This window comes from Lithobates pipiens, unplaced genomic scaffold, assembly GCF_037356315.1.
Source record: "Lithobates pipiens isolate NorthernLeopardFrog02 unplaced genomic scaffold, aLitPip1_a1.2 Scaffold_8, whole genome shotgun sequence".
Classification (NCBI taxonomy): Eukaryota; Metazoa; Chordata; class Amphibia; order Anura; family Ranidae; genus Lithobates; species Lithobates pipiens.
This window is the reverse complement of record NW_027507903.1, coordinates 140,551,397-140,573,570: the sequence shown is the minus strand read 5'-3', so window position 1 is coordinate 140,573,570 and position 22,174 is coordinate 140,551,397. Positions and strand designations below refer to the sequence as shown.

The 22,174-nt window shown below is 41.2% G+C and overlaps 1 long non-coding RNA gene across 2 annotated transcripts in view; it reads left to right on the top strand.

Annotated features, from left to right (window-relative positions):
• Nucleotides 1-22,174, top strand: part of LOC143964471 (uncharacterized) — a 122,918-nt gene that overhangs the window by 15,464 nt on the left and 85,280 nt on the right. Inside the window, exon 3 of one of the 2 annotated variants that reach the window (XR_013271143.1) lies at nucleotides 14,256-14,710. The exons of the other annotated variant lie outside the window; for it this stretch is intronic. This is a non-coding gene — a long non-coding RNA (uncharacterized LOC143964471). Of the gene's footprint in view, nucleotides 1-14,255; nucleotides 14,711-22,174 lie in introns of those variants that run through there. 2 annotated transcript variants of the gene reach the window in all.

The following is a 22,174-nucleotide window of genomic DNA, read 5'->3' as shown; positions in this document are numbered from 1 at the left end:
ATTTATTTTTTTTGTCCTAAGGGATTGAATAATGACAAAAAAAAAAAAAAAAAATTTTTTTTACAAAAAGTTGTCACTAAATGATATATTGCTCACACATGCCATGGTTATATGTGGAATTGCACCCCAAAATATATTCCGCTACTTCTCCCGAGTATGGCGATACCACGTGTGTGGGACTTTTTGGGAGTCTAGTCGCGCACGGCACCCCGAAAACCAATCACCACCTTCAGGATTTCTAAGGGTGCAAATTTTTGATTTAACTCCTCACTACCTATCACAGTTTCGAAGGCCATAAAATGCCAAAATAGCACAAAACCCCCCCAAATGACCCCATTTTGGAAAGTAGACACCCCAAGCTATTTACTGAGAGGCATGTTGAGTCCATGGAATATTTTATATTTTGCCAAAAGTTGCGGGAATATTACAAACTTTTTTTTTTTTGCACAAAGTTGTCACTAAATGATATATTGCTCACACATGCTATGGGCAGAAGTCAAATTACACCCCAAAATAAATTCTGCTGCTTCTCCCGAGTACGGGGATACCACATGTGGGGGACTTTTTGGGAGCCTAGCCACGTACGGGACCCCGAAAACCAAGCACTGCCTTCCGGATTTGAATATAAAATGCTATAAAAAACAAACTAACCAGAGTCACCCGTAACACTTATACGGTGATCAGTGGTGAAAGGGTTAACTAGGGGCATTTAGGGGGTTCAAATTTTTATTAGGTAGTATATGGGGGTCCCTGGCGCTATATAAAAACCTGACGGGGAACCTAAATAACTAACTGGCTAACCAGCGTCACCAGTGACACTTATACTGTGATCGCTGGTGAAAGGGGGTGAAAGGGTTAACTAGCAGCAATCAGGGGGTTAAAACCATTATTGGGTAGTATATCGGGGTACCTAGCGCTATAAAAACCTGGCGGTGAACCTAAAAAAATAACTAGCTACCTAGCGACACTGATGCAGCGTTCAGAAAAATTATCGCTTAGTGACACTGGCAAAAGGGGGTGAAAGGGTTAACTAGCGGAAATCAGGGGGTTAAAACCATTATTGGGTAGTATATCGGGGTACCTAGCGCTATAAAAACCTGGCGGTGAACCTAAAAAAATAACTAGCTACCTAGCGACTGTAGCGACACTAATGCAGCGATCAGAAAAACGATCGCTTAGTGACACTGGCAAAAGGGGGTGAAAGGGTTAACTAGCGGCAATCAGGGGGTTAAAACCATTATTGGGTAGTATATCGGGGTACCTAGCGATATAAAAACCTGGCGGTGAACCTAAAAAAATAACTAGCTACCTAGCGACACATGCAGCGATCAGAAAAATGATCGCTTAGTGACGCTGGCAAAAGGGGGTGAAAGGGTTAACTCTAGGGGCAATCAGGGGGTTAAATCTTTATTGGGGGGTGATAGGGGGCTACCCTGGACCTAACACGAACTGTCCTGACAGTTTTTACTGTCACAACTGACACTGAATGCATTGATCAGTAAAGAAATGATCAATGCAATCAGTGACACTGTGACTGGGGGGGGAGGGGGGGGGGATCGGGGGGGGTTTGTGTGCCTGTGTGTACCTACATGTCAGTGTAGTGTTGGTGCACACTTACTTTTACTCTTCTCCTCGTAGTCCGGTCAAAAAGACCGCCCCGAGGAGAATGACATCACTTCCTCCTTCCTGTGTAAACAATACACAGGGGAGGAAGCTTCTCATTGGCCAGGAGCGATCCAGAGGGGGTGGCCGAAAACCAACGGCCATCCCCTCATCACGGAGCGCTCCTGGACCGAATCGGACCGCCGTAAACAGCGGGAGGGGGTCCGATCGGACCCCCCACCCGCTGGAAGGCAATCACGTAGATGTACGTGATTGTGCCTGCCTGTGCCATTGTGCTGACGTACAATGGCAATACGGCGGTCCTCAAGTGGTTAAGCAGCATAACTTTCATCAGTGGCACAGGGAACAATAAGCTTTAGCACCTCAGACCCCTTTCACATTGAGGGCATTTTGCAGGCACTATAGCATTAACAATAGCGCCTGCAAAATGCCCTAAAACAGCTGCTCCATGCACTCCAGAGGGCTTTCACACTGGAGCGGTGCGTTGGCAAGGCGTGAAAAAGTCCTGCTAGCAGCTTCTTTGGAGCGGTGAACTCACTGCTGCTCCCCATTGAAATCCCCACTCCGGCTGCATTTTGCGGGAGAAGTTAAACCCTTTTTCGGCTGCTAGCAGGGGGGGGGGGGGGGGTTAAAACCGCTCCCGCTAGTGACCAAATAGTGGTGCTAAAATGACGGTAAAGTGGTGCTAAAAATAGCGCCACTTTACCGCTGATGCCCTAGGTGGTGTGAAAGGGCTCTTAAAATGATTGAAAAAGATCACCTTGTAAAACAACCCATACAGTTTGGAATTTAAATGAAAGGCAAAACATTTTTTGTTAGATATATAAATAAAAAAAATGATAATCCCTTCTTTCACATTCCATCTGTTATCTGCTGTATAAGAGCTGGGTGGAGGAGAAGCAGCAGGACACTGAGCTGTGCAGTGAATGGCTTTCCCCAGTGTGCGCTCCTGCTTAGTGTGGTCAGTTTTTTTATTGGAAAGCAGAGGGATTGGCAGGAACACCAGGGATTTCACATAAAGGAAGCGCAAAGAGAACATGATACTTTCTCATACAAGTACATGGAATGTGTTGGGATAACAAACATTTTACGACAAATTCATTTTAATCAGTGCCAGGTCACATGATTTACAGTTACAGCACTGCTTTGGTGCTCCTGTAGTCTCCTGGTAGTTAGAACTCCCATGATTTATGCTGTTATTCTTGTCCAATATAAAGCTTTAATTAAGAAATACCTTGAAACGCTAAAGTCTTTTCCAGGCAATCCAGAAGTTGGTGGAACAAGGATCTGTAACATGGCCTCAGAGTAGTGATAAATGAGCAGCCAGACACTTTACTAGAAAGGACATGCAGAGACAGTAATATTGATGTGATATTCTTTGAAAACTGGAGGTGATGGGGAAAACATGATATGATATATATCAGGCTGTAACGGTTGTGTTTGTAAGTACCCAGAGGATCTGAAAATAACCTATTTTATTGTATTTGTAGGCAAGAAAGTGTCAGAAACCATGAACCAGACCGAGACAGAAGTAAAGTAAAATCACACTTGTTTATTAATAAAAATAAGGTAAATAGAGTAAGCGTAGTCAAAGCATAGCCAGAGTCCAGTAACCGCATCGGGTAGTCAGCCAAGCCAGAGTTGAGTAACCAGATCGGGTAATCAGCCAGGCCAGAAGTACGGCATCCAAGTAGAGGAACAGCAAGCAGGATAAGGAGCCAGAAGGGATATTATCAAAGCCAGTCTTTAAACAGGAACGCAGGAGATGGTTTCTTGTGATATGACCAAGGCGAAGGCGGAGATCAAGTGAGCTGGAAGTAGGCAGGACTGATGAGCAGAATCAACAGCTGGGTGACTGTGGAGAGAGATGGGAGCTGGCAATTAGCCGACAGCTGAACGGCCAGCTTGGAGAAGGAAGCTCTGAGCCAGCCCTGACAGAAAGGCTTGGAGCTACTCTATATTACTAAAAGCTTTGGGATGCCTGCCTTTACACGCATATGAACTTTAATGGCATCCCCGTCTTAGTCCATAGGGTTCAATATTGAGTTGGCCCACCATTTGCAGTTATAACAGCTTCAACTCTTCGGGGAAGGATGTCCACAAGGTTTAGGAGTGTGTCTATGGGAATGTTTGACCATTCTTCCAGAAGCGCATTTGTGAGATCAGGCACTGATGTTGGACGAGAAAGCCTGGCTCCCAGTTTCCACCCAATAACGCACCTTTTGAGATGAATTAGAGTGGAGACTGTGAGCCAGGCCTTCTCGTCCACATCAGACTAAGACTGGGATGCCAATAAAGTTCATGTGCGTGTAAAGACAGGTGTCTCAATACTTTTGGTAATATAGCATATGTTCCAGTCGTCCACTATGAAAGATTTGTAAGACTGTATTCGGTTATAGTCACATTCTGTATCCATAAAAAAGGTGTCCATACCCGTGTCGCAGAAACCAAAAGATTGGTGAATGTAGAGACACTAAAACCCTCATGCTAAAGCTGAAATTTTGTTCATTGTTGCCAGTCTTTCTTGAAACAAACTGCAACTTGGTCCTGATATACAGTAACATATGGCAATTTACTCTTTCAACCTGCAGAATCTAACAGACCATTAAAGTGATACTAAACACACTTTAATTTACATAGTCCCTTCTATTTCTGTATGTGGATTATGGTACTGTAATTATAAAAAAAAAAAAAAAAAAAAAATGTAAATTCCTTAATCCTAATTGATATACAGCTGTCACGTGACCCAGATCTTTCCCAGCCTGTCTGCAGGTAAACATAAGCGGGAGGAGCGCCTAGTCCTCTGCTACTAGTCACATGTTCAAAATATATTTAAAAAAAAGCAGCCTTTGGAGTGCAGAGTAAAAATAAATAATATCAAAAAACTGTTTTAAAATGTCATACAAATATACTATATATTTGAAATCAAATATTTATTACTTTTTGGCAATAACGCGGTGTGAGCGGATTTCTGCCAGTCACAGGCCTGTGTCTTGAAATAAGAGGGAGGCGAAGCCTCCATTAATCAAGATGTAATATCTGTATAGCTAGTTAGTGGGCATGGAGGAGGGAGGAAGTGGGCTGTCCTTTACCACTGTGTATACACCCACACGTGACTCTGTAGTCACATAGGCTGCTCTGATGTGATAGGGAGGAAAGGCTCAGCCTAGACACCCATTGAAAACTGAGCATGTGCAGAGTTGCCACCACAGCTGCAAAATCTACCCCCATGTATTGGGGGCATGAACAGAAGGTGGAGAACAGCAGGAACAACCAGATTTATTTCAGAATACAGAAAACGCATCCCATAGTGACTAAGTATGAACATCGTGTGTGTGTGTATGTATGTATATGTGTGTGGGGGGTGGTGTTTTATTTTTATTTTTTTATGAGATGGGTTTAGTGACACTTTAAATGCACACAATTATAAGTAATGTTGAAATGAAAGACAAACCTTTTTCATGGGGAATTATCATTGATTCATTCATTGATTCTTCTATGCAGTCTACAGAAAAGCAAACGATGAATGTAAAAACACTAAACTGCTTAGGGGTGAAATTGTGTTCATCATTGCCAGTTGCTAAATCTACACGTTGGTCTTGATCTAACATTAGACAGTACACTGTGTCAATCTGCAGAATAACACTGACCACTAAATGTACAAGATTGTAAATAATGCTAAAACAAAATGAAAATATGGTTACTGCATGCAGACTACAGAAGCTTCTAGTCCTGAACTGTTAGAGATCAAAAGAAGAAACACAGCCATCAATTATAGAGCTACATGAGAGAGTGGCCTATGTGGAAAAAAACAAGTGCATCTCAATTTACAGGAAGGTCTGTCACTGCGTCATTCACTCTTAGTTGTCGGGTGACCTACTTGTGTCAAGGAATAGAACTGTAATCCCAAAAGGTTGCAGATCTGAAACGCTTAAGACTACATACAATTCATCAAGGCGTATGTGGCTCCACAACAAAGGCAAGAATCATCATATATTCACCTTGTATGTCCTTTGAAAAGTGTCAAGACAGCAGACCAGTCAAAAATGGGGTCTCTTTTTGGCTTGGTGTTACTAAATCCACAACAGTAAAATCAGTCTGTATATGCAGGAAAGCATGCTTGTCATACTCACTGTGGAACCTAGGGGGTAATCCTCTGCATTGTGTAAAAATTCTGTTTGTTCCTGCCTTCTTTGATCCTCCCCTTCTACCACTGTACCCAACCCATCTCCTGACAGTACAGAGCCTTGGGGGTTCTCTAAACATGCTCAGTTTAATGTGTATTGCTAGAGTTTTGCAGTATTTTTTATTTATTTTTTTGGACAGGGTGCGTGTGATCAGCACAGAGCCAATCAGCACTGTCCAGACAAAGGGTCAGGGATCATGCAGTCTAATAGGACAGTAGAGACGAGCTTTAACCAGACACTGATAGTCATAAAACTGCTATATACTGCTGATGAGAATGGGTATTTAGCAGTTTATATTTACTAAAATAGTTGCATTTCTGTGTTCTGGGAATGCAATTATTTGGGCTCCTGGGTTTAGTAACAATTTAAGAATGCACACTTACCATGGAAATCTTTGGCTTAAAAGAATACACATTCCTTTTGACTGTAGAATGTTCTCCCAAACATCCCAAGGTTCTTAAATACCATGAAAAACATTTTATACCATTGTTGCCTAACCCAGGTGTGGTATTCTGTGGTGAGTAGTTTCAGACAACATGCCTTTCCCCAAAGGGGTAAAAAATTTAGTTTTTTTTCCAGTTAGAATCTGAGCATGTTTATTTTGGCCCCAGATACCTCCAAGCTAATAGGCACACAAAGGGAATGATAATGACCCTAGAAAATACTTTAGCACAAAATATTGATCCATACATGATGCTTCATATATTAAATATTCCGATATCACTATATACCTGCTTAATTGTACAAGTATGAAGAGTGTGGCGTGAATTATCCTGAAACTAGGTTGTCTTCAGCCAAAAGTACCTACAAAGTACCACAGGAAAATTTAAAATAATAACAAGAATTTGTCCATATTTTATACTGAAAACTGAATAAGAATTGTACAAGTTGAATGAAAAACCATTGCTTGGTGAAAAGCCTCTATTCCTTTAGAAAACCAACCCAAATTTTTCCCACTGGTTGACCAGCATCCACTTAACTCCATAGATTCTGTGATGGACCCCCCTGTACTCAAGATGAGTCTGCCATAAATGCTTCCTCTGTCCAGTAACACCATGATCCAAGGTTGCTTAGCCCACCCAGTCGAAGCAGTGTAGGGTAAAACAGACTGATTATTCAAACACCTGTACATAGCGGTAACACTCAGGGACAATCCCCCTTCCCTTTTGATTCAGGGCGGGGTAAACTGTCCAATTGGCAATAATAGACACACAGGTATTCAAACATTTCAACAGTAGAGCTTATCAGCAGTGAGGCTGTTGGAGGAATTCCCCCCTCTCCTTCCTATCCCAGGTCTTCATGCAAGAAACACATAATACAAGAGTAAAGAGGAGCTGGGCATGGTAACAGTGGTGGCCGATAAGTTTAACAAGCCTGGCTGGGAGAAGTGTGACTGCCTGGTAACTTCGGAACATGGGACAGTAGTCACACTTCAAACAACCTAGTAAACAGATTACAACAGTTAGAGACCAAACTCATACAATAGTCCAGCAGTTGGAAAGGTGAATTTTATCTCCATATATTTTTAAGGAATATTACTGCCCAAAGTGAAAAAGCCCCTTCATTCCTTCAGAACAAGCCACACACACAGAATCCAGGACAACTGTCAAAGGGAAATGCTGAGTCCAGTGTGGTTGTACGATGAGTTGGGTAGTTGGGTTATGCAGATCCAACTGGGGTTCTCAGTCACCCTGTGCCCCTAATAGACACAGGATGACTTGCACATAGGAGGGGCTGGGGAACCTGGAAAAGGGATTTCCAGTGCTCTCCAAGGTAAGCTGGGTTCCCCCAGCCCCCCGCCCAAAGTGACTCCCGATCACAGATTCTGTATTGTCTGTAGGGAGATCAGGACATTTTTAAGAATAGACAAGATGACCTAAAAAAACAAATAATTGACAGTATTTGAAAAAAAAACTATATATATTGTATAATAATTTTTTTTTTTTTTTTTCTATGAGAAATATATATTTTTTTATAGCAGTATGCTAAGTTTCCATCAAAAGTTGTGTTCTTCTTGTATAGAGAAGCTGTGTAGTCTGTTGAAGCAAATAAGGATTGCTTTATATTTGCAAAAAGAAAATGATATACAAGCAGTTTCCACATGTATCCTTTATTCCTTCTATTCCCTGCAGCCCACTCAAAAAATAATAAGAAATTGCAGGGGGCATCTGTTTGTTGATAACCAAGAGTTTTTTAGTTTCATGTTCATTTATCCAACATTAAATAAGATCTGTCATTATAATCTTTATTTTACAGTCCCATCCTCTGTGGGACAAAGTACATGCAGTGCTTTGTCCTATGTTTCTAAGTACTTATTAATCCTTGTTATGTGCACTGATCTGCATCTCTCCTGCCTTTGGCCATTTCGACAACTGCTTCAAAAGAGACAATTGATTCATAGCTGCATCTTGCCTCAGCTGTGAACACTTTCCAGAGACAAGCAACAGCAAGAGGAATGCAGAGGGAGGAGGAAATGCGTAATCCTCTACGTTCCTCTTGCCATTGCTTGTCTCGGGAAAGTGTTCACAACTAAAACCAGATTCAGCTATGAATTAGCTGTCTCCTTCAGAGCTGTTGTTGAATTGGCCAGGGCAGGAAAGAATGGGGAGGTGGTGCAAATCGGACCTTATAACTAGGGTTAGAAAATTGCTAGAAAACACTAGGGTAGAGAACTTTAATATTAAACGATAATGATAGGTCATCTTAAAGGGTGCCACATATATGGAGATTAGGTAATATCTAAAGAATGTTTGTTTAGTGCTGATTTGAATATGGTTTACATCAGGGCTCGACAAAACCCGGTAGCCAGGTCGCATTGGCGACTAGAAATAGCGACCTCGCGCCTGGGGCAGCACAGCTGGGGGTATCCTGTGTCTGTGGACCCCCCCCAGCGTGATCGCGTCGGGCCGTTCCGCCGGCGGCCGAAAATTTAGGCCGCGGCTTTGAGGCCTTCTGCGGTCCTATGATTCCTTATGGAATCTGGCGCCCTCTTGTGGTCGCCGTTGGTATGACAAACCAGCAATGTTAATGAAGATTCCTCTGCCTGTATTATATTACCTGCCTCTTCTTCCCTTTTATTTAGAACCCCCTAAACATTATATATATTTTTTATTCTAACACCCTAGAGAATAAAATGGTGGTTGTTGCAATACTGTCTGTCACACCGTATTTGTGCAGCGGACTTACAAGTGCACTTTTGTTGGGAAAAATAATTTAGTTAATAAAAAAATAAGACAACAGTAAAGTTAGCCCAATTATTTTTTATATTGTGAAAGATGATGTTACGCCGAGTAAATTGATACCCAACATGTCACGCTTCAAAATTGCACCCGCTCATGGAATGGCGACAAACTTTTACCCTTTAAAATCTGCATAGGCGACGTTTAAAAAAATTCTACAGGTTGCACGTTTTGAGTTACAGAGGAGGTCTGGGGTAGAATTATTGCTCTCGCTCTACCGATCACGGCGCTACCTCCTATGTGTGGTTCGAACACCGATTTTATATGCGGGCAGGACAGGGCGCGTTTAAAAATTATTATTTTTTCTGCTTTATTTTAACTTTTTTTTTTTTTTTTTCCACTGTTCTTTTAAAAAAAATGTTGTGTCACTTTTATTCTTATTACAAGGAATGTAAAAATCCCTTGTAATAGAAAAAGCATGACAGGTCCTCTTAAATATGAGATCTGGGGTCAGAGAGACCTCGCATCTCATATTTACACTAAAATGCAATTGAAAAAAAAAATTGTCATTTGAAAAAAATAAATAAAATGTCCCTCTAAGAGCTATGGGCAATGACTTGGAGACGGGGGGGGGGGGGGGGGGTGGGGTGCGGCGACGGCGCTGCTATCTTCCCCTCACTCGTCTCCATGTCAGGCCAGGGACAGGTCCAGATCGCCGTCACGGACCTGGCTCCTAACTTTTTAAGCTGGCTCCTAGATTCCAAGCAAATTTGTCAACCCCTGGTTTACATCACATCTAAAGCTACCCCATTTACCCTATTGTACTCTAGGACAAAAAAAATTCTGGAATAGAAAGCATGCCTACTAAAGCCATAGGGATTGACTTACTAAAGGCAAATGGACTTTTCATTTTGGCTAAATGATTTTCCCAAAGCCTAGTGAATGTGTTGAAAATTCACTTTCCAAAGAATACCTAATCAAAGGAAAATAACAAAAAACAGTATTTTTGCTTGCACATGTTTGGATGATGGAAGCCAGCAGAGCGTAATTTCATTCACCAAGCTAAAGGGAAATCCTCTCACAAAGTGAACAGTCTATTTTGCCTTTGGTAAATCATTCCCATAATATATGTGCCAATACCTAATACCTGGCTCTGATTATTTGGGCTTTTCTGGGGACTGGTTGTCCAACCACTTTAATGCACACCAGTAATAAGTTTATTTACACCTACATATAGGAAGCCTTCCAATTGAGTGGCCCTAATTTTCATTCTGGTTTTCATTTGCCTATTAATTCCCATCCTTAGTTGGCACAATTTCTGATTGATCTGATTCTGTGCCAGTGAAAATTGAGACTAGTGTATTCCTGCCCCCTGTAGTTCTTAAACCAAACCGCTTTCACTTGCATGCCTGATCCAAGTTAACTAAATTAAATCTATATTAAAGGAAGCTTATAGTTGCAGCATACGCTTTTTTTATTTATTTTATAACATCAGTATTGTAATAGCAATATAAATAATAGTTATTTTTGACCATGCAATATAGGCTTACTTAAAAATGTTTATGTTGTGAGTTCTGCTTGTCTGCTGGCCATCTCTTTCCACAACGTCCTGCATGCTTTTCAGCTTCTCGTCTGCTGTTTGCTTTAAATTTCTAAGGACAACATATCCCATGGTACCTTGCTACCTACAAGCAGTCATTCCTGTATGGACTCTGCCTCATGAAACTCCTCCCCTCTGCTCGTGTGTTTCAGAAGACAGACTGTGAATTCTGTGACACAGCAGTGCCTACTCACAGGGTATAGTGAATATGGGTTTGATTTACTAAAACTGGAGAGTGCAAAATCTTGTGCAGCTGTACATCTTAGCCAATCCGCTTCTAACTACCGTTTGTTCAATTAAGCTTTGACAAACTGGAAGCTGGCTGGTTTGTAAGCAGAGCTGCGGATTTTGCACACTCCAGTTTAAGTAAATCAACCCCCATGTGTCACATAATGCAAGTAAATGTGTGAGCAGCTTCACAGAGTAAGTTTACAGACTTCAGGATTGTTCGGATTATTTGAAGTAGGATAGAAAATATTTAAATAATATGGAAATATATGATTTTACATTTTGACCATAGATATGACTTGGTGTTACTAAACCCGCAACATTAAAATCGGTCTGTATATGCAGTAAAGCATGCTTGTTATACTCGCTGTGGAACCTAAGGGATTAATCCTCTGCGTTGTGTTTAAAATGCTGTTTGATCCTGTATGCACAGATCCTCCTCTTCCACTGACTCCAGAACATGTCCGGATAAGCCGGCCTTTGGAGTCAGGCTGCACATGCTCAGTTTGGTGTGTATTGCTAGATAGGTTTTTTTTTTTCTTAGGAGAGTGCATGTGATCAGCACAGGGCTAATCAGCACTGTCCACACATGTCCAGACAGAGGGTTTTGGAGCCCTGCAGCTTCTTAGGACAGCTCAGTGCACTGTGAAATCTCCTACAAGCTTCACCAGGAATATATAGAAGTCACAAGACTGCTAAATACTGCTGATGAGAAAAGGTATTCAGCAGTTTATATTTACCAAAAATAAGTGCATTTCCATGCTCTGTGTACCGGGGAGACCAAATATTGTGAATGCAGGGTCCTGGGTTTTAGTAACACTTTAAGTCCCAATATGATTAGTTGCTTTGAAATGCTACAAATGCTACTAATTTTTAAATTGGTACATATACCTTTTGTAGGTAATTTTTATATATATTTCTGGGATGTACCGCTTTTAATGTCAAACCTGAGCTAAGTAAATGATGTCTCAATATGATTTTGGTTTTTGAAATGTCGCACAGTTTCTGGTAATTGTTAAACAAGTATATACTTTTGTAGGTCATTTTGTGTAGCATGTACGTCCTGAGGTTTGCATGCACTGTCCTAGTATTTTCTCCTGTTTTTCCTTTGGGACGGATAGGTCATGTTTTTTTCATCTCTGATGCTGTTAGTTTTCATCTTCTCTCAGTAGTATTAACATTGTACCTATCTTATCTGATGTGTTCGCCTCCGCATGCTCCCATTTATTTCCTGTTTTCTACGTTTCTTAGAATAGCGGTGTGTGTGAAGTGGTTTCTGTGTTTTTTTTTTACATGTTTTTATAAAACAGTAAACATAAGGTTCGGTGAAAGTGTATATATAGCCGCGTCATTTATTACGGGTGCTATTCAACGAAATAATAAAGTATAGAAATGGCGCAAATACTTTAGTTCTGACAGAATCTCATCATAAATATCTTTTCTTTTTTTTTTTTTTTAAATGGGTATATATAATATATTGTATATCTGCTTGTATTGTCTTCTTATATTGATGGACATTTTTGCAAACACAACTGTTCAGAATGATGTTGATGATAATAGCAAAAAAAGTTATTAAGATTTTACCAGGTTTAATACATTTAAAACTTACTGTAAACAGTTCTGCTATCAATTTGTCTTTTTCGAATTGTGTATTTTATTTTCTTCAGATAATTCAAAACTACAAAAAGGCATTAAAATGATTTTATAGTGCTTTGTATATTTGCTTTCTTGCTATATTTTTGGCCAAGACTAAAAACATTTCTGTAATCAAATATGTATTGTTATATATTTAATATTCATGTGTCCAGCCAGTTGTAGTTTTCAGTTCTTCACTTTATCATTCATAACTGTTCTGTTAACAAAGCACACCGATTACAGATCTCAATAGCTGAAGCTGAAATTGGCACACAAACAAGTGAATGAGTCAGATCTTTAGAAGTTAACTGACAAGTAGGATCTACCAGTGAAGCACTTCTGCTGTACTCTTGCATTATAGAAAGCACCTATCTTTGCTGCATCTGAGCACCACAAACCAAAAATACAGTTTAATTCATTTTTAGTATTCAAAGCAATTCCCTCATCCATCCACGTCTTTATGCTTTACTTTAGGGGTCGACCGATTATCGGATTTATAAGTAAAGGTACTAGAGCGCACAACCCGGCTAGCCAATAATCCCTTGAAATCAGGAAGCTGCCAGCATAAATACAGTGATCTCTACACTTATACGGAAATAAATCAATAAAACGGGGGGGGGGGGGGGGGGTGTGTATATGTGGCGCTATCCAGGGAAAAAAACTAAACGAAATACCCCAAAAATATAACAATCAAAATAGGCTATTTAAAATACAAGTGCATCAAATATATATATATATATATATATATATATATATATATATATATATATATATATATATATATATATATATATATATATATATATATAAAAACACAGTATACTTTCCACAGAAAACTGAATGTGCCAATACGCAATGGTGCAAAATAAGGTCAAATTAATAATATACCCATAGGATGACCTTAACAAATAGTGCAATATTCTTATAAAGTGCACAGTGCAAAAAGTTCAAAGTGCAAAAAATTCATCAAAAAAATAAAAATATTAGCAAAAAATAATGTGATGCAATAAAGTCCCACAGTTCAAATATCCATGCAGTGCAACAACGAAAAACACATCAAGTGCCACTCCACCGATGATCAAACTTCAGTGCTCCAAGTGCACCCCTTGTTTCCCCCAGCCTCTCACCTCCTAGGATAGGTCCCACAGGACCATATGTCGCTATTTGTATAATCAGCTGCAGTCTCCTGTCTCCTTTAATTCATATACTCCGAACCGCCAGCATAATAAACATGAGCATCCCATAAGCAGACCCATAAGGATGAGGAAAGAGAGGAAGGCTCCAAATGTGTAGTATTTAGGTAAAAATACATTTATTTAAAATATCCACACTTACATTAAAGATAAGAAAATCGCGAGTACAGCATTCAAAACATCCCGTCTCGGCCGTGACCGGAAGTGACGATCTGTAACGATCACCTGTGTTATAATCGACTCGCGCATGTGCAGTAGGGAACCGGGCAGTGAAGCCGCAATGCTTCACTTCCTGATTCCCTGACAGAGGTTGGCGGCGGGGGCAGCTGAGAGACGAGTGATTGCTCGTCATCTGCTCCCGACATCGCCGGACCCTGGACAGGTAAGTGTCCATGTATTAAAAGTCACCAGGTGCAGTATTTGAAAGCTGCTGACTTTTAATATTTCTTTTAAAGGTGCAGCTCCTCTTTAAATGCAAACATCCATTGGTATTTTGTCATAAATTAACAGTGAAAGCCAATTTTGCTAGCATATCTTTACAGTAGCTTGGTAAATAGCTTGCTCTAGGTTTTTTAAGAGTTAAAAGACTTTTTTTTTTTTTTCCCTAAAGCCCTGTGTATGCCAAGCATCAGAAATAGACTCTCGGTTACAATGGAATGGAAATCGAGAGTGACTACCCTTTTATTACAGACCTTATTTGCTGTAGTTGGAATTCCTACAGTGCATTTGAATCCAGAAAGGGCACTTCTTGGTTAATTTTCGATTTAATAATTCACCTAATTCAGTCTCATTCTCTGTAGTTATAATGGAACATTGCGTTGTTTCCTCATTATCTTTATACAGTGCAACAGTTTTGTTTGACAAAGGCTGCCTGGTGCATTGGTAAAAACATGGGAAATGCAAAGCACCTATTAAGTGATTACATAATGCATCATGGCTCAAAATTCTTCTTCAAAGACCCTTTGTTCTCCATCTTGTGTTCCAGAGTTTCTGGTACTGTTGGAATATTTCCTTGTTTGCAAAAGCCCCAGAATAATTAAACTGTCTTTTATTTTTCCGTGTAAAGTCTCTGCTAGTCTTGAGCATGTGAAAACGCATTTGGCAGTTTCGAATTTCAGAACTTAACTAAACAGACTTGGCACAAACATTCTAATACTCTGACAAGTACTGGGAAAAGGAAGGACATTCACTTTGTTTTCTTTGCAGGAGATGTGAATGCATAAGATAGTTTGACAATAAGTTGAAACTTCTCTTACTGAACAAGTTTTGGTGTTAAAGTGAGCTATAATGGGGTGTGTGTGTGTGTGTGTGTGTGTGTGTATATGAATAAATATATTTATATTATCTAATATCATTTTTTTTGTCCTGTATACAATTTGAGATATGTACACACAGTGGAGAAAATAATTTGATCTCCTGCAGATTTTGTAAGTTTGCCCACTACTTTAAATGATAGAGACAAAATATCAACCAAAAATCTTGTAAAAACGCATATGTTTTAAATTGAGGAGTTGCTCAGTGAGTAAAATAAGTATTTTATCCCCTACCACCCAACAATAATTCTGGCTCCCACAGCCTGGCTACAGTATGTGCTCATGTAGTACACAGATTAGTCCTGTCAATTTTAAGAAGGTGCTCCTAACGGCAACTAATTATGTGCATAAAAGACGCCTGTCCACAGAATCTTTCCTCCCATTCAAACCTCACCATCAACGGCAAGACCAAAGAGCTGTTAAAGGACATCAGAGACAAGATTGTAGACCTGCACAAGGCTGGAATGGGCTACAAGATCATCAGCAAAAAGCTTGGTAAGGCGACAACTGTTGGAGCGATTATTCGCAAATGGAAAAAATATAAAAATTACCCATCAATCGCCCTCAGTCTAGAGCTCCATGCAAGACTTTGGTAAGGATGATCATGAGTAAGTAAGAGATCAGCCCAGAACTACACGGGAGTAGCTTGTGAATAATCCCTAGGCAGGTGGGACCACAGACACCAAACAAACCATTGGTAACCCTATATGCCAACATATAACACCTCCAGCAAGGCCACCCTCTTCAAGGAGGCACATGTATAGGCCTGTCTGAAGTTTGCCATGAACATTCAAATGGTTCAGAGAAGGATTGGGAGGAAGTGCTGTGGTCAGATGAGACCAAAATTGAGCTCTTTGGCATTAATTCGTTATGTTTGGAGGAAGAAAAATGCTGACTTTGACCTGGAGAACACCATCCCTGCAGTCAAGCACGGAGGTGGAAACATTATGCTTTGGGGCTATTTCTCTGCTAAAGTGGAAGTGCAACTGGAAGTTTAACATGGCACCTCATGGCAAAGAACTCTGAGGATCTGAAAAAAATAATTGTTGCTCAACATAAAGATGGCCTAGGCTATAAGAAGATTGCCAAGTCCCTGAAACTGAGCTGCAGCACAGTGGCCAAGACCATACAGCAGTTTAACAGGACAGTTTCCACACAGAACAGGCCTCTCCATGATCGACCAAAGAAGTTGCATGCACATGCTTGGCTACATATCCAGAGGTTGTTTTTGGAAAATAGATGTATGAGTGCTGCCAGAATTGCTGCAGCGGTTGAAGGGGTCAGCCTTTCAATGCTCAGACTATACGCTGCACACTGCATCAAATTGGTCTGCATGACTGTCATCCCAAAAGGAAGCCTCTAAAGATGATGCACAAGAGAGCCTGCCAATAGTTTGCTGAAAAGAAGCAGACTAAGGACATGGATTACTGGAACCATGTCCTGTGGTCTGAGACCAAGATAAACTTTTTGGTTCAGATGGTGTCAAGCGTGTGTGGGGGCAAAGACAAGTGTGTCTTGCCTACAGTCAAGCATGGTGGTGGGAGTGTCATGGTCTGGGGCTGCATGAGTGCTGCCAGTACTGGAGAGCTACAGTTCATTAAGTTAAACATGAATGCCAACATGTACTGTCACATACTGAAGGAGAGCATGATCCCCTCCCTCCGGAGACTGGACCGCAGGGCAATATTCCAACACAATAAAGACACCAACCACACCTCCCAGATGACCACTGCCTTTACTAAAGAAGCTGAGGGTAAAGTTGATGGACTGGTCAAGTATGTCTCCAGACCTAAACCCTATTGAGCATCTGTGGGGCATCCTCAAATAGAAGGTGAAGGAGCAAGAGGTCTCTAACATCCAAAAGCTCTGTGATGACATCATGGAGGAGTGGAAGAGGACTCCAGCGGCAACCTGTGAAGCTCTGGTGAACCCCATGCCCAAGAGTGTTAAAGAGGAAGTAAACCATTATGGGTTTTACTTCCTCTGTTACCTGCAAAGTAAAAGCATAATGCATACTAGCCCATTACTTACTGCTTACCTGTAGAAGAAGCCGGGAATGTCACCGCTGTCCCTGCTGTGTAATCATGTCAATCTTCAACCCCTCTTCCTTCCGGGGCTGTGGACTCCGACTCTGATACTGGCCGGAGTCACATGCGGGAGCCAACAGTCACGACATGATAGAAACCGCACGATCGTGCCCTTTCTTCAGTGCGCCGATGACGGCGGCGCAGGCGTATATGGCAAATATCTCCTAAACCGTCCAAGTTTGGAGATATTTCCAATACCTACAGGGAAGCCTTATTATAGGCTTACCTGTAGGGAAAAGTGGTTGTACAGGGTTTACAACCACTTTAAGGCAGTGCTGGAAAATGATGGCCACACAAAATATTAACACTTTTTGGGCCCAATTTAGACATTTTCACTTAGGGGTGTACTCACTTTTGTTGCCAGCGGTTTAGACAATATAGGCTGTGTGTTGAGTTATTTTGAATGGACAGCACATGTACACTTATACAAGCTGTAAACTCACTACTTTACATTGTAGCAAAGTGTCATTTCTTCAGTGTTGTCACATGAAAAGGTATAATACAATGATGTACAAAACCACTCCTAAATTGTAACACTAGCACATTAAGTATGCTGAGCCAAACCTCTACATTTGCATATAAAATAGTGGACCTTCATCTATCCAACGCAAGCTCTTCCAGAATCTTCAACCATCAGCCCGTTCAAATTTCCTGAATAATGTTTTTTTAGGACATAAGTTGGCATTCGCCTTTGCAGTCCAAAATGATTGATTATGGGAGGAATGATCATTTGGCTTGGGCTACTTCTTATCTGTGCTTCCATCCAAGAATAACCAACCCTGTGGATTGAGCTGTAGTTCCATGACAATCATCATTGTTCTCTGTATATTTAAGCCATGCTCATTCTACAGGAGAATCCTCTGACTGATCCCTTATATCTAAATATGCTGGTTGACCTCTGCAGACCTAGAATGAACACCTAGAATCTGTTTTATTTCTGAAGGTAATGATAAACTTTTATAATCATCTTAAAGTGATATTAAAGGTCTGTTTTAAAAAAAAAAACTAACGTCATATTTACCTGCTCTGTGTAATGGTTTTGCACAGAGCACTTAATTTTCATCGTCTCAGGTCTGCTGCCAGCACTCCCGGCTCCTCACCGATGACCAGTGGCCCAAATAGCAAGCCGATTGCCCCGCTTTATGTGTTTATAAGACACGTAGAGCTGCAGCTTACCGCTGCTCTCTCCTCATTGGCTCACTGGCTGTAAATGGGCAGCAGTGTGAGCCAATGGCTCCCCATTCTGTCTCAGCCAGTGGGAAGAGAGAGACCCGGGACAGCTGAGGCTCCTGTGCACATCACTGGATCCAGTGGGGGCTCAGGTCAGTATTGGGGGGAGAAGCACACAGAAGGTTTTTTTTTTTATCTTCATGCAAAAAACCTTCAGCCTTTACAACCACAAGTACAAAAGTATTTATATTAATGAAAGAATTACTGGGATTGCATTAAAGGAAATTTGAGGGAAATATGGAGGCTGCCATTTCTGATCTTTCTGAAAATGCTAGTTGATTGGCTGGTGCGTAATTTGAAAGCAAAACAAGCATGCAACACATTAAATCAGCACTCGTGCTCTGCATATGTTTTTCTGAATCGAGACTCCAGGCATTAAAGCTATTAGATCAGCATGACATCTACAGTGCCTTGAAAAAGTATTCATACCCCTTGATATTTTCCACATTTTTTTTTTTAGGTTACAACCAAAAACATAAATGTATTTTATAATAGATCAACACAAAGTGGCATATAATTTTGAAGTGGAAGGAAAATATTGTTTTAATTTAATACTTTGTAGAACCACCTTCCACTGCAAATACAACTGCAAGTCTTTTGGGGTATCTCTCTATCAGCTCTGCACATAGAGAGTGACATTTTTGCCCATTCTTCTTTTGCAAAATAGCTGAAGATCTGTCAGATTGGATAGAGCGTTTCTGTGAACAGCAATTTTCCAGTCGTGCCACAGATTCTCAATTGGGTTTAGGTCTGGGCTTTGGGCCATTCTAACACATGAATATGCTTTGATCAAAACTATTCCATTGTAGCTCTGTCTGTATTTAGGGTAGTTGTTCTGCTGGAAGGTGAACCCCCTCCCCAGTCTCAAGTCTTTTGCAAACTCTAAGAGGTTTTCTTTTAAAGCGGGGTTCCACTGCCGTTTTTTTTTTCTGGGGGGAAATGACAAGGAGTACGATTTTGAATAGTTCCACTTACTTGTGCCATGCTAAAAATCTCATGCTGCCGTTTTTCTGACTTTTTCCAAGTTTATAAAATCGTCTCCTGACGGTTTCCATCTTCCCTGTGGGCATGTGAAGCCCTCAGGCATTCTCTTCCGGGACACTGTGCTTCTGATATTCCAGCATGCAACACCCGTTCAAGCGCCGATCTCGCGCATGCGCAGATCAAACAAATCCGAGCACTGACAATAACTGGGTGCCACACAGACTCCTGGGAACTTTAAAAAAGGATCCCAGGAGACCGTGCGGCCAAAAGGAAGTGCAGACCTGCCGCTGAAACACCGCCCCTAGCCGCAGCCGCACCGCCCATATCCGGAGACTACAGGAGACCAGGAAATTGAAAAAACAAACAAAGAGAAGATGGTAGCAGCAAGGTAATGGGGATATAATTAAATTACACCCTATTACAATCTTGGGGGCATAGCGGTTTAAATTCGGGTGAAGCTCTGCAGATTGCCCTGTATTTGGCTTCATCCATCTTCCCATCAACTCTGACCAGCTTCCCTGTCCCTGCTGAATAAAAGCATCCTCACAACATGATGCTGCCACCATCATGTTTCGTGTTGGGGATGGTGTGTTCAGGGTGATGTGCAGTGTTTTGCTTTTAGGCCAAAAAGTGCAACTTTGGTCTCATCTGACAAGAGCACCTTCTTCCACATGTTTGCTGTGTCCCCCACATGGCTTCTCACAAACTGCAAACAGGACTTTTTATGGCTTTCTTTCAACAATGGCTTTCTTCTTGCCACTCTTCCATAAAGTCCAGATTTGTTTAGTGCACAACTAATAGTTGTCCTGTGGACAGATTCTCCCACCTGAGCTGTGGATTTCTGCAACTCCTCCAGAGTTACCATGGGCCTCTTGGCTGCTTATGTTTAATGCTCTCCTTGCCCGGCCTATTTAGGTGGATGGCCATGTCTTGGTAGGTTTGCAGTTGTGCCATTCTCTTTCCATTTTTGGTGATGCATTGAACAGTGCTCTGTGAGATGTTCAAAACTTGGGATATGTTTTTATAACGTAACCCTGCTTTAACTGCTTCAGCCCCGGAAGATTTTCCCCTTTCCTGACCAGGGCACTTTTTGCGATTTGGCACTGCGGCCCCACTAGTAATGGCGGCAAAATTTTTATTGGGACTGCAACATTATGGCGGACACATCGGACTATTGACACATTTTTGGGACCATTGGCATTTATACAGCGATCAGTTCTATAAAAATACACTGATTACTGTGATAATTTCACTGGTAAAGAAGGGGTTAACCACTAGAGGGCGATCAAGGGGTTAATTGTGTTTTCCTCTCTGTGTTCTAACTGTAGAGGGGAGGGGGCTGTCTAGTCAGATGACAGATCGCTGTTCATACTTTTGTATGAACAAACGATCGGTCACTTCTCCACTCAGAGAACTGGAAACTGTGTGTTTACACACACAGATCCCGGTTTTTGGTGTGTCGGCAGCCAACGCAGGAGCCCGGTGGTGATCACGACTGCCTGGCAATCGCATCAGCTGCGAGGGTGATCAGAAGGCGCTTGTGCGCCCCTAGTGGCCACAGGGCAAAGCAACGTTGCATAAGGTCGTTTCGCCCAGCCATGCCATTCTGCAGCAGTAAAACTGTGGTGACTGGTCGGCAAGTGGTTAAACTTCTCCAGAAGTTTATCCCTGACCTGTCTGGTGTGTTCCTTGGGCTTCATAATGCTGTTTGTTCACTAAGATTCTCTAACAAATATCTGAGGGCTTCACAGAACAGCTTCTGAAGGGAATTGGTTCCGCTAGATTTTAGTTAGAGGTATCAGACTAAAGGGCGCTGAATACAAATGCACGCCACACTTTCCAGATATTTATTTGTAACAAAATGTTGACACCCATTTATCATTTATCATTTTCCTTCCATTTCACAATTATGTGCCACTTTGTGTTCTATCACATAAAATCCCACTAAAATATGTTTCCGTTTTTGGTTGTAACATGAAAAATTTGGAAAATTTCAAGGTTTGAATACTTTTTCAAGGCACTGTATTTAACTAGTATTTTTAGAAGTACAGTAAAGGTAAGCAAAGTAAGCTTGCGTTTTTCTATCAGTAGAGGATTGAAAACAATAATCTCACTTCCCCGTGGACAGGTAAAAGGTTTCTTTACTTTACTCCTTCCTCTTTCTTAGTGTGTCTGCCTGACTAAAACTGAAGGCGGGTACATAATCAGATGGCCTGGTTTTCCTTAATATTTCACAGCAAATTGAAACTGAGCAAGGAAACAATGTATGGAAATTCTCATACGACAAAGGCGCTTTTTTTTTTTTTTTTGTCATGCTCAGTCTTTTGTATCTGATTTTTATCTTACGAAAACGGTACACATTATATGAAAATTGTTTGTTGTGTTCACGTAAGAGAATTCATTTGGAGTTTATCCCTTGAGTCTGAATCGGATGTCGAAAGTTGTGTACTCGCTATACAAAAATTGAACGATAGTGCCTCGTATGGAATTTTTCTTCCGATTTTCTCACAGTGTGTACCCCCCTTTTATTACGTTTTTTTTTTTTTTTTTTTATTATTATTTTTATTTATTTATTTTTGCGCTGGGGTTACAACTATCTGCTTCTGTTTTTATTAATTTTCCTACATTTTATGCACATTTTCATCATTGGTTTTCTCATCTTATGTGCTCATCATCTTGGACCGTGTGAGTGTGCCATTTACCAAATGTGGCACTACTGTCCGATTCTGCAGACGGAGGAAAATCCTATTTTTCTATCCGTCTGCAGAGCGGATCGAATGAACACAGGCAGACAGTCTGTGCTCATCCGATTCCCCCATAGAGGAGAGCGGAGAGCTGACAGGGCGGTTCCTGCACAGTGTGCGGAGACCGCCCTGTCCGCCGCCGGCTCAGCGGGGACAACGGAGCGATCCCCG